This window comes from Chelon labrosus (assembly GCF_963514085.1).
Source record: "Chelon labrosus genome assembly, chromosome: 19".
NCBI lineage: Eukaryota > Metazoa > Chordata > Actinopteri > Mugiliformes > Mugilidae > Chelon > Chelon labrosus.
The window spans coordinates 17196453-17210728 of record NC_140352.1 but is presented as its reverse complement, the minus strand read 5'-3'; positions in this window follow the sequence as shown (position 1 = coordinate 17210728).

The window sequence follows — 14276 nt, the reverse complement described above, 5'->3', positions numbered from 1 at the left end:
CCAGGCTATGATGGGGCTCAAAGATGGAGCATTAATTTCCACTTCTTCTGCCAGTGAGAAGCACTCCTGATTAAATTCTCACTACGAAAGATGAAGCACAACCTTCATCAAAGACATCTGGTTCTTTGATAATATTGTCAGCCGTATAACCCATGTGCATGAAAGTATGGGAGGAGATGTCTAACCAAAGGCCATTGGTCAATACTGTTTAGACACAAGTGGAAACCATGAAATGTCCGGTACCAAAGTCTTGTCTCTTGCCTACAGATTTTGAATATGCATGTGCAGATACTGGCCACTGTACTTGACATCAGCACAAGGTCTGGAATATATTAGATGGTAAGTGATGGCAATCAAGGTGTTGGATGTGGCAGAATTGGGAAATAACCGACGTCAGCGATCCTGTTGTGTGGTCATAAATGTGTCAGATCAGAAGTGTGGAGTAACAACCGACAATAGAACCATGAACTGGTGTGACAGGCTGTTGGCAAGTGTGCTCGAACTAGTCTGATTTGTGGCAGCTCTGACGCGGCTCTTACAAAACGGGATCTGCAGCTAGCATCCTGGCACCGGATCATAAAGGAGGTTGTGGGTGTTTTAGCAGCCTGTGATAGACAACACCATCTTAGGCAGCGGTGGTCAGAATGTTGTCTGAATATAGTTTCTGCAAAAACGCCTGACTGAAGCATGCTGTCTGTAAATAAAGAAAGAAATATAAATAAAGAAGCAAAAACAGACAGTGATTCAAAGGGATAGACTTTTATTTTGTCTGGCAAAAACTGAAGGATGTCCTGAATACTACACTCACTGGTCACCTTAGTATGTAAACCTTACTAGTACTGTGTAGGGCCACTTTTTATCTTTAGAACTGCATTAATTCTTCAGTGCTGGACACATTCCTTAGAGTTTTGTCCGTATTAACACAACAGCATCCCAGAGTTGCTGCAGATTTGTCAGCTGTGTGTTCATGATGTAAATCTCCTGTTCCAGCACATCCCAAAGGTGCTCTACTGGACTGAGATCTGGTGACTGTGGAGGCCATTTGAGTACAGTGAATTTCAATGTCGTGTTCAAGAAACAAGTGTGAGATGATTTTAGTTTTGTGACATGGAGAGTTACTCTGCTGGACGTAGCCATCAGAAGATTGGTACACTGTGGTCATGAAGGGATGAACATGGGCAGCAACAATACTCTGGTGGGCTGTGGCATTATGCTTAGTTGGTAGTAAGGAGCCCAAAGTGTGCCAATATAATACCCCTCACACAGGTACTACACCACCAGCTTGAGCCATTAATACAAGGCAGGATGGATCCATGTGTTTGTGTGTTTTACACCAGATTCTGATTTCACACCAGAAATTTAAGACTCATCAGACCAGGCAGCGTTTTTCCAATCTTCAGTTGTCCAATTTTGGTGAGCCTCAATTTTGGTTTCCTGTACTGAGCTCACAAGACTGGCACTTAGTGTGGTTTTCTGCTGCTATAGCCCCTCTTTTTCTTTAATGTTTGTGTGTTACCTTGGCCAGAAAGCTGCTGCTCACTGGATATTTTCTCTTTTATAGACTATTCTCTGTAAACCCTAGAGATGGTTGTGTCTGAAAATCCCAGTAGATCAGCAGCTTCTGAGATACTCAGAGTAGAACAATCTGGCAACAACAACCGTTCTATATTCAAAGTGACCTGAGTCACCTTTCATCCCCATTCTGATGCTCGGTTTGAACTTCAGCAGATATCCTTCACCATGTCCAGGCAGTGGAACTCATACACTTAATAGGACTGCCAGTGAATGTATATTGAATTGAACCTTTGTTGACTTATTGTGGGGTCCACCACTTGTGACAGCAGTTAGCATGAACAGCTCAAAGTATATGGTTTGACAACCTACTGTGAAATAAATTCTGTGAAAATTCTTGTGGAATAATATCCATGATGATGTTGTGTGGAAACAACTGGCTCCCAGCCGCCTTCCTCCACATGGGCCCACAGTTGCTTGCTACACCCCTGCTGGTGGAACACAGATATTGCTACAAATGCTAATTCTGTACAGCTGGTGCTGAAACCGAGTGCCACTTGTGAGCCGCAGCAGCCAGTTGGCAACCGAGAGGTTTATTACAACAGTAACAGGAGACTTGACATTCTGGATGCATTGTGCCAACAAGTAAAACGCACTTTAGAGATGTCATACTAATGGGATTATGTTTTGGCAGGCTGGCAGTCGCTGGGAATTTATACGTTTACCAGGCCAGAAGCTGCCATTACCGCCACGGTAACTGATTACACTTATGTAAGAGTGTCAGTGGGCCGTTGTTTCGAGTCTTTTGTTTGAGTGTCAGCGAGTTGTTTTTCTCCTCAAGCTTTACTTTGTCTCTGGTTCACATCAAGACCCACTGAAGCGATGTCTCAGAGTATTATCTCAACAGATTAGTCCTGATTACCCTCACTGCCATGGTGACAGGCCAGGCACAACAAATCTTAGAGTGACTTTAATTACAAGATTTTATAAAGGCAGGAAGAAAAGGGGCTGATTTTACGCATAGTTCAGTTTCTTTTTTAAAAGTAGTACTCAGTGCATTATCTTCTGTGGCTCTGGAGGGAATTTTCCAAAGGTAGGAAACAAAACATTTTATGTGGCAAACCAAAGGTATTAGCAAGAAACTTAGCTTTGCAAAGTGCTTGTTTGGCGAGTCCCTCCCTAACTGTTGACCAGATACCAATCCCATGGTGTGAATGGGGTCCACGTGTGAGGATTTCTTAGGCTCTACTGCTCAGATTTTGAGCATTATTTAAAGAAATCTTTAGTCTGAAGTCTCTAATCTGACAAAGCATTGTCATTGTGGTCATTTAATTCATTTTCTGTTTATTTCAATTGTCATGACTACTACTTTCAGATTAATCATATTAAAAGTAGTTGTCTGCGAAATAATGTCTTAAAGAATCATATACCGTATCTAGTCTGTAGTCTCACCTCAGCTACGGCCTCATATACATCCGCCAACATTTCCGCCGCAACCATCGGAGTCCATCTCGACAAATTAAAGTAGCAGCAATGTTAATCTGTTTACTTATTCGTCAGCAGCCAGGCTGTTCCTCTTTTGTATTTTCCGTTCCAATTTCCTCAAAGAAAAGAAACAATTACAGCCCGATACATCCACACAGTCGCGGTGAACATTGTTAGTCAGCCTGAGCTGTTACAGGGAGTCAGACAGACTACACCTGTGATCTTTCACAAAATATTCATGCCAGCGATTTTATTCAGCATATTTATAGCAGTTTAATAGCTCCCTCATGTCTGTTGTGTCCGTACAGCAATAAAAAAAACTGCCTATTTGTATTATTTCTGTCAGTCACATTATGTGACACCCTGACTATGCATATTAAGTGCCGGAGCAGGACTTAATGAAAGCTAGGTGTTTCCTTCTGCACGTTTAATTGGACTCTACACATTTGACATCACAGCAAGAGAATCTGCTGTGTCTTTAAAATCATGCTGTCCCATTTGGTGAAAATTATTTTACGCCCTCACATACATATTTTGCTCAGCTTTCTCTCACACATGTACTTTCCAGCCATGAGGGGTTGAGACACGTGAGGGAAGCAGCACAATTTCTTCCTAGAATTTTCACACGATCTTTGTAAAAGGTCATAATGAGATGACCTTTGACCGAATGTAACAGGTCACCTCCATAGGCCAGGTTCAGTTTGAATGAAGAAGAGGTACTGTTGTTGTACTGCATGTGCAAGGATACAATCACGATGCAACACTCTGAGTATAAAAACTCGTGGTCAAATCAAGATACTCATCAGTGCGTACAAATATAAGTTCATGAAAAGCTTCTCTGGCAGTCTGGTTCACCTGAGCTTCCTCAAAAACGAATAGTGTTGTGGTGAAAGGGTGTAAGGCCCGGGAGAAGTTCTATGATATATCAGAGCTGAAAACCCTCTCTACTACCTCACTGTCAGCAGACACAGGGCTGGGATCTGTTCTTGTCAACTTCATGAAGTCCACCACAGTCACTTGAGTCATGTCCTTATTAAGAACGAAATTAGTTTGCCTTAGCTTGATGACTATTTCTACCGTAGAGACCCATTCTTCATCTCTCCCAGTAAGTGACATGACTCCTCTCCTTCCTCCGACACATATGCAGAATACTACATACACCGAGCAGGCATAACATTATGACCACCTTCCTAATATTGGTGTAGGTCTCCCTTGTGCCTCCAAAACAGTTGTGACTCTGGCAACAGGATGTTGTTAGTGGGGGCCTTTGGGTCCTATGGGTTGAGGGGAGGGGCCTCTGTGGATCATCCCACGGATACTTGATCACTTTGGGATCTAGTGAATTTGGAAGCCAGGTCAACACCTTGTCCTGTTCTTCATGTTTTTTGAGTTGTTCCTAAACCGTTTTTGTGCGTGTGCCTGCGTCAGGCTGATGGGGGTGCCTGGTCTGGTCTGGTTTAGGTGGGTGCTACATGTCGAAGTAACATCCACATGAATGCCAGGTCCAAAAGTTTTCCAGCAGAACATTGTATTGTCACCAGATGGTCAATGTTATTTGCTTCTCCTGTCAGTGGTTTTAATGATATGGCTGATTGATATTTATACTGTTGTTGCACTGCAGGGCTATCATTGAGAGCTTTTTCTGTTACAATTAAGGGGCTGCCTGCTAAGGAAGGAATGCCATAGTTTTACATGACTCTGTTTTCATCTATTCTTTTAAAGGTCAAACAAATACAGATTCATTTAATTTGCTAAAGATAATGGAATCACTGTTATTTTGTTTTGTACTGTTCACTTATGCTCTCTTAGCAATGAAAAAAACTGATGGCTTGCTTAACATTCTGTGTTTTTTTTCTTCTTTTCTCTTCTCTTTATCTCACGCACTTTTGATGAACTTCATAAATCTGCTGCTTCCACATTTTCTTCTAATGTTTAGCTCCACATGTCAGTTCAAGAAAAATTTGGCTTCTGCGTTTTCTCTATTGGGCCATTAATTTTTGTTTAATTGGTATTCTGTTTTATAACAGTGATGGAGTTTCAGAGATAATCATTTCGTAATTTACTTTTAATTAATGATGTACTTTGAAGATAAACAGTCCCAGGGAGGTAAAATGTGCTTCAGCTTCCGTATCTATTAAACATTCAAATATTTGCTGGGTGCTCTCCATCAGCTGACCTTTAAGCTGTGATTAGTCTTTTTGCGCAGCGGCAGGTAGCTGATGGTCTGATTACAGAAATGACTGAGATTGCCAGTGCGACTTGCATTAAGTTCAAATTTTTCGAGTGGCGTCAACTCCGCAGGATCTGTGTGTAAAAATGTCCGTGCAGTTGAGTAGGCGGAGTGGAGTTGTTAAGAGTATACACTGGTATCTGCATGTGTGTGTTTACATATGAAAAGTGCACGTGTCTTTGTGGAGCCTTATGTACAAGTATGCAGCTACTCACATGGTGTGCCTGTGAGCGTAAACGGCGCTGTCACAGTGTGGGTGTGGGGAGGTCTGGCAGGGCACTCTGGGACCGCTGGAAATAAAGAGCCATCTGACAGCTCTATGCTGAAATGCACTCTGGGAAAGGAGAAGCAGGAAGGTGGCCTATTTGACAGCCAGTGCATTGCCTGGTGCGCCTGAGCATCCAGGTGTCAGCAGCAAGAAAGCGTGTGTGTGTGTGCATAGTATGAGTCAGGAGCAAGTTTCCATGTGCGCAATTATGCAAATGTTTGTGCGGACGTGTGTGGGTTTATGCGGCTGTAAGGCGGTGTGTGTTTGCATGCGGTGTCGTAGTGTGTGTGGTCTTTGTAGTAATTAGGTAACAGTCTGGCCCTCAGCAATCTATTTCCTGTCAGTGAGGACAAAGAGAGACCTGCTGATGAACCATCTGTTGTCCAGGTGCATTACTAGCTCTCTCTCTCTTTCTCTCTCTCTCTCCTGTTAGCTCTGTCCCATTACGGACATCTGTCTGTCCCACTCACTTTAACCCTGGGAAGCTGCTTGACCCCGGCGGCAGCTTGTTCTTGTCTCCTCCGTAAAATCGATCTCATCAAGCAGGTCTGTGGCGAAGTGTGGTTGTTGTTGCCATCCATTTTGTTCTGGACTGGATCTTTCCGCTTTGCGCCCACACACAGAGTGCTTCATCTTATGACAAGAAAAATAATGTGCTAACTAAAAGGCTAACAGGGCAGGACATTAAAGGATGGCAAAACAGCAAGTAAACACCAGGTGAATGTGCAGCTAGAATTTGTATGCTCTGTGTTCAGCTGCAAGATTTCCATAGAAGATCCTTTCTGGGTATTTTTCACCTTGTCGTTCTAAAGACATGGGCATTCTGAATATGAGGCTAACATGGCTTATATTGGTGTGCATTTGATTTCAAATTTCTGGACATTTAATGAGTCCACATTTTACTCTCCAGCTACCAGTTAGTTGCTAGTTTTATCCATTTTTTGTTTGCTGGTGGGCAGTTTAAGGATTCATTTATTAAAAACATGTGCATCTTGAGACCACAAATGCTGCTGAGGAGCGCCGTACAACCAGAGGCGATGCTAAAGCCTTTAGGGGCCCTAGGCAAAGATTTCCAGTTGCTTATTGTCGCTCTTTCGGCCTCCTAGCTAAGCTTACAAGTCAATTAGCTGCAGTGTCTCGACTCCCGCTGGCGGAGCACACACTACACTTGGTCACGGGCAATGGAGCTAGCTGAGTTGATCTCACCGTCAAAGAAATAAAAAATGAAATAACATAATGCATTTTATTCAGATGTTCCACCCCCATAGTTAAGGCTAGACTGTCATTCATTACCACTGGCTTGCTTTTAGTTCCTCTCATCTGCCTTCTTTTCCCACTCCCAGAGAGATTACTTATTTTAATTTTTTACCCGGTAGCCATTGTCATACTTAACTACTTTAAGGAGTCACACACACGACATGACGACAGGATTGTGCGTGCAGTGTTTTGTCAGGTAGGGGGGCCCCTTATGGACGTCTTCTACTGTCGTTGAAAACTTGCCACTGCTGTAGTTTAAAGTTTGTGAGCCCTCTGGGCCTCCTTCCTACGGGCCTGGGGCGCCAAGCAGTTGTCTGCCTCGCCTGTTGACAAGCCACACCTCTGAGTCTGACTGATCCTAACAGAAAAGGCTAGAAATCTAAAGAATTACTCTACCAACTGTGACACATTATTATATTTTACTATTTTACTGACACAGAAATATAAAGGCTTATTAAACCTGGTTAGTGATGCACCTTAGTCCTGGTTGCTTCTTCTTGATCATGGTAGTTTATAAACTAGTCCAGGGGTGCCCACATTTTTTTTGGCTTCTTTTAGAGTCATATTAATTGTTGCTACAGAGTTAAAAGCTTTATTCGTCTTTGTTTTTGTTATTTTAAGAAGAAAAATTGTGGCACAAAACCTTTAGGAAAATAGCTGTCCCTTTAAGGAAAGACAGTAGTCTTGAGATGTTGATGTTGTGAATGGCTGTGGATGTGTGCAACTGAACTGAGGGCGGAAAAAAAAGAAGATATAAGCTTGTCTTGCTGTTCATTCTGGAGGTACAACAGACAAATGATAGACTATGATAGACGCAACCTACCCGGACGACCTTCGCGATCTACTGGTCACTTGCGATCAACGTATAGGGTACCCCTGAACTAGTCAAACACACAGTCAAACTGATTGACATTCAGTGCAAATTGTCATTTTCTTGTGACAGAGGATTGATTTGGCAGTATTTTTAGTACATGTACCGCATTCTTGAAAGGTACAGACCAGTCTTTATGGCTGTCTGTGACATAGTCAAGAAATAGATTTCTGTAAATGATGGTGGCTCCAGTTACACAAGGGACTTCCTTCCTTCCATCCTTTCATTTTTCCGCTTGAGGTATGTCTTCACTTGGTATTGTATTTCTTTTTTTTCCATTCTTATCTTGTTTAAATTTTTTTTCACCACATCGTTAGGTTAAGAAAAGACATGTTGCACTGGGTGATTGCACCCCAGTGTACCAGCTTACAAGTCTAAACAGTAAATATTAATAGTAGCAAGAGTTTTTTTTAGAGATCCAAGAAATTTAAAATAGGGACTAATTAAAGAAATGCTGTTCTTCTATACCTCCACACACCAACTCTAGCCACCCTCTACGGATTATTCGCGTAATTCTAATTTCAGAGATTTTCATTTGCAGAAACGTCTGTGCCTCTATCGATCTCTAAATAAGAGCTAAATAAGTGCATGGAACAAAATGGCGACAGGGCTGCTGAAGCTGTATGGCATTACGAATGAGTGCCTTTGGAGAGGTTCCCATAGTGACACGTGATCCATCACCCAGCAGTTATCTCTCAGTCAGAAAGGGAGTTGTTGCTAACAATCAAGTGAGTCTCAAAAACACAACATGCAATTACCTCTTTTATATATCTGGTTTGCGATAAGGACCTCGAGAGAAAACAAAATGAAGATCTTTGAGATTGCCATAATGCAAATCTCACCTTAGGTTAAGTGTTCTCCCGTGTCTTATGTTATCCGACATGTGATGTTGCGTTGCGCCTTGCACAGTATGTACAAAACAAAGGTCTCCAATTCCCTGACTTGGCTCTCACAAGGACAGATGTGCTGAAGACAGACATGCACAGAGCATATACGACACTTCAGTCAAAAGTCTTTCCGCTGCAAAGAGGAGTCACAGTCTGACAAAGAGGGTTATAAAAAGGAGACTTATTTGTTCAGCTTCTCTACATTGTATACCCTTTTTAAAGAGCGTGGAGAGGAGCCCCGCTTAGCACAGTGCATTTTCTCCATGAGAGCCCACAGCTCACTCTGCCCCTGTCTGTGTCTTTGAATACAGTATTATCTTGACAGAGAAAGAGAGAGAGTCTCCAGGGAGATTGGCCGGTCAATCCTTTTGACAAGATGACTCATTGAACTTTGTGCAGAGGGTAGTCCCATAATACACCGCCGTCTGCATACAATAATTAGCTGTAGCAGGGGTCGTGATGTGCACACAGTGACAGGCCCCAGCCCCGGCTCCGGCTTTCGTTACGCTGCTCAAGTTCAGCTTTACACTCGCTCTGACGCGTATGACACTGACGTCTTCTTTTATCAGCAACAATACCAACAGGAAAAGGCTAAAGGTCGGAGCTGCAGTCGCTCAGATCATGATTATGTGTGTCTGTGGGGGAAACGGCAGAGTGGGAAATCAGAGCTGCCGTTAAAAGGTACGAGGAGGTATTATAACAGGTATGACTCACAACTGCTATTGGTTCAAGTTTGTCCCTGCGATGTAGTATGAATTGTGTGTGTGTGCCTACATTTAATTATACAATCTTCACTTCTTCAATGCTTCCTTTTTTTCGCAGCGCAGTCTCAGGATTTTTTAAATCCTCTTTTTGGTCATGATATTTATTTCATATTTCTTTCTCTTTCCTTTCTTAACATCCACTGCATAAAGTCCTCTTCATCTGCTATGCAGGATCACTGCATAAAATATGTATGATGCTTTGTTGTTCCTTTTCTCCAAGTCTGAATTCCTTAAACCCTCTTTTGGGTTGTAATATTTGCATTTCGTCCCATTCTTAATTTCCTAAAAGGGGTCTTAATCTGCAACGCGGGATAAAAGCTGAACTGGAGAAACGGAGGGAAAAAATGGCTTGAATAGAAAACTGGGGGGAAAAAATATTCAGACTATCAGAGCACATTTCCAATTTCAAACAGACACCATTACTATGATACGAAACGAAGCTCCCTTGGATCTCGAAGTTCAAATAAACAGTGTAAAAGAAGACAAAGTGAGTCCCAGCGTCACTGTCAGCAGTATTCCTCCAGGCTGTACATCGCTTTCTCTTCGCAGATTAGAGTCTGACTCCTCCTGGTCGGAAGCGTTGGAAGGGAATGGCTCATTTTCACAGGCGCTGATTTTCGCTGCCCTGGGCCATGAGAATAACGTGTGCAATTTCTGAAAAGCGTAGTGGTGTTTTCCCTTTATAATTGATTGTGGTGTGCAGTGAGCGCTTCAAGAGACTTATGAGGAAATACCGAACAGAAAAAAACTGAGAAAGACATGAGTTATGAGGATACAGACAGACATTGTTGTCTAAATCTTTTTGATCACATCTAATCTGGTCACATAATCCACCAAGTCTCATGGTAGCTCGTGGAAGAGTGGAATATATATATATATTTATTTTTTCTGTGACATTGACCATGACTATTATTTACGTAGGTGCAGGAACAGCAGCACTTTCACCTTGGAGACTGGATATAATTAGCTTGGAAACCAGACAAACAATTTTTTAGCGGCGGAAAATTGGTCGGTAACTGATTATGCTCCGGCAAACATCTGCTGGGCCAATCAGATCTTCAGGCTGCATGCGGTGACGGACATTTTTTTTTTCTTCCGTGTATCGGTAAAGACACGCCCCATAATCAAATCCAAATGGTTTGTTGCCTGAATCATACTCTAAAAAGAATTGCATCACAGGATAGGGTAAAACTGCTAAGGGGATACTTACTTTTTCCTTTAATCTTTTTTACGTTAAGTTTAATTTTCCATCACTTTCATGTTGTGTCGCTGTCTTCTGATGCTGCTAGGTGAGGTGTCGGAAACGCTTGGTTATGTTAAAGAAAGACGAACGGATTGGGTTTAAGCGCAATTCAAAATATATGGTGCAGGCATAAAACATTCTGCCAAGTTAAATAAATTGTCGTGTAAGATTTTGGGACCATTTCCCTAAGTACCATGAGAATGACCTGGATAGTCGTGTTTTTGAAGCAGTTATGTTTAGATGAAACTCCATGCCGTTGTGTACATTGTGTGTGTACTTAGCCCAAATAGCATACCAATATTTAACTGCTAATCGAGCAAGCTACCACTAGCTGCTAGATTAACCCAATAAACATAGAGATGGCTTCTATTTGATGAGAAAAACAACACTCCCCTGTATAGCCATAAATAACTCAACTTTTATTCAAACAGCTGCAGCTTGCAAGTTAGCCAAGACGGCAACCAGCGTATGAAGTGGCCATCGTTTCACGCTCAACCTTTTGACCATAGACCATCTGGGTACTCACAGTGCACTGATGTTGCCATATTTATCAGTGCAACTGCAATTATGTGTTAAAAAAAAAAAAAAAAGCAAATGTAATTATGGAAGAGCATGATTTGAGACAAGGCGGGTGTTCTCATTGCTGGAGAGGATTTATTTTTATAATTCTGGCTGTCTGGACATGGGCTGGCTGTCTGGGACCAATCACTTTTCTTTTTTTTCTTTTTTTTTGTTGTAACAGATCATTTCCTGATGATTTGAGAGTTCAGAAACTGAACTTTTTGTAAATGCAGTTCAGTTCTTTTATTGTGAGATCCAGTTTGAAGATCCTCAGGAGAAGATTTGTTGATCGGTGAGCGAAGATGCTGAAGAACTGAAACAGTGAACCAATGTGAAATTTCTGTCTTTTTTGTTAGGATAGTGATGGGACCCGAATTGATACAAACACAGACATACAGTATGAAGTGTCTTCTGACTGAATGGGTCCTGGTCTGATGTGACCGAACCAGATTGACTTTGACGGTAACATGATTTTGACTTTAAATGATGAGAGAAACAGTACAAACTAATTAATCCCAAAGTAAATGTAAATGTGTTCTTGAGCCATTTGGAGTACAGGCATGATTTTGCCTCTTTTGAAAGAAGAATCTGTCTAAGTGCTACTGGCACTGAGTAATAGGAGTTTGAACACACTGAAAAAGAAGGATTTTATGTCCGCCTAATTTTTTTTCACTAATATTCGCCATCAAAATGACTGTAGCTTGGTGGTGTGGACTGGAAAACATAATGGGACCACAGCTTGAAGTCTTACCTAGTCCCATTTCAATGAATCAATCAAGAGTTCAGAGCTCTTTTGGTATCACAGTGTAGCTAATACATGCAAGCTAACTGAAGTTACAATCGAGAATATTATGAACATATGCACTTATAACGGAAATTGTGTAAGTGTGCCTTTATAGGTCAAAGACTTGGTGTGGACTATTTTACTGGATCCATGGCAATGTAACAGGACCATTTTTGTTGGAGTTTTATCTCTTCTTGGAATACAGCTTGGCTCAATAGATAAGAGCCTCGTAGATCGTATAAATTTGTGTGTTTGCGACTGGTCTGACATAAGTGCTTACTGAGCCTGCGGTGATGATTGTATCCTGTAATGGTATGCATCATTCTAATCTCAAGAAATTAAGCTTTCCAACAGTGTATAACAATGTATTAAGACATAGATGGGGGCTGAGTTAATCCCCAGTTTAGTCGCAAAAATAGCAGCAACAGGTTAGGATCACTAAGCCAAAAAACAATGATTAAAGGGTGAATGATGCAACTAAGGAATTATTGCCTAGAGTGGAGATGCTTCCACCTGCAGCCATATTTTGATGTGGTGAATAATACTGGACTGCATTTAGACGGTTTTATCTTCAGACCCATCCAGCACTTTCTTTAAAATACACCTGAGATTCTGTCAATTTAGTTTTTATGTTTGGAACACACACACACACACACACACACACACCCGCACACACACACACACACACACACACACACACACACACACACACACACACAAAACATCTAAAGCAAAAACCTACCAGCAAAGACGGATGACCGTAATGTCACCTTACGTCGTCTGTGTCTGGACAAAAACCTTGAAGACACTGCAAAAACTATCAACGGCCAGTTGGTACGTATTTTCTGAGCCTCTGTGAAAGAATTATTATTATTTTATTTTTTTTTCTGGGAAACCAGAGGAGCACTTTTACAAGTCTAGCAAGAGCTACTTACAGTCGTACAGAGCTGGCCTCTCCTAAATCATGCCGTTCAATTGGTCTGCAGTTTATAAATTCTGCACGATCATGTCGTTGGGAAAAATATTCCAGTAGTTGAATATTCAGTGCAGTGGTTTTCTAAGCTGAACAGTAAATCACAGTGATCTCTCTCACCGACTCCTTCTGCCACCAATTCAACATGCTCAATCACCTGAAAAGCCACACGGTGTCAACACCAAAAAATGGCACGCAGAGTGATCGCTGTGTCACGGCCTTTTGTTTTTTCCGTCTTTCAGTCAGCGTGATCTAGACGGCGCTCGGCGGGTTTTGCATGGCTAACTTTGCACTGCGTGTGACTGAAGGATGGTTTAAACAATGGCGTACTGATAACAATATTAACAAAGTAGAGAAGTGAGAACAAAAGCAGGAATAACTAATACTAATGCTGATTGCGATGATGGCGATGATGCCCCCAAAGCAGCAGTGCCAGATGGCTTTAAACTCACTCTTGTTGCGCGGCTCCGCTCTGCTGAGCATGGATTCTGGAAGGTAGCAAAGGATTGGCAGGGGAGCGGGAGGAAAAGCAGGCTTCGCTTTGTTTTGGGTTAAATTCCCTGGACTGTTTCCTACCTGCCAACAGCACTGGCAGCCTGAACAATTGGTGTAATTTCACGTTGTCTGAATAGGTGCACCGGTTGATTTGTATTTGTATTTCTGCATGCGGACGTGCGAAGGCAACATTTGGTTCTTGTTTGTTTATTCATACCCCGCTTGCACAGCTCATATGAAGGCAAAAAAAAAAAAAAAAAAAAAGAGAGAGAAAGAAACATTTACAACCAAAACAGTGGGTTTGATTCTGTCTGGCAGTGATGTTCCATTTGAAGCCCAAGGACACATTAACTGTCAGACTTCAGCTCTGCGTGCAGGGAAAGGGTAATGAGAGGAGTACTTTCACGGTGAATAACTTCCCTGAACACAGTGACTTTAAAGACCAAGGCACATTTCTTATACATTTCAACCTTTTATGTCTTAAGCAAATAGCCACATGCAAAAATGTACAAAGATAGTATAAGTCTAACACCTAATCACACGTATAATATCTGAAATTCTTGTTTCAGGAAATTTAAACCAACTACTTGACTTACAGTGACAAATACAGTATTTTACCTTAAACTGACAGTTCCTAAACTATTTTAATGATTTACAGCATCTTGTAATAATGTGAAGGACACTGCTATAAACTGACTAAATGTTAAACGTGTATTTGGTATTTGGGGCCATACATTTTCCACCTAGGCCTTTAGTGCCCTCCAGCCTCATTCAAAACACCTCTTAATACGATCATCATGACGCTACTGCTATAGAAACCATCAACGGCATATGGATCCACAATGAAACAGGACGTTGCATCGTAGACGGGTATCACACATAGCGATTTGAATGCCATTACTAAAGCAAGAAACTTGCTTAAGTCTCCTCTCACTCACTGCAGCTA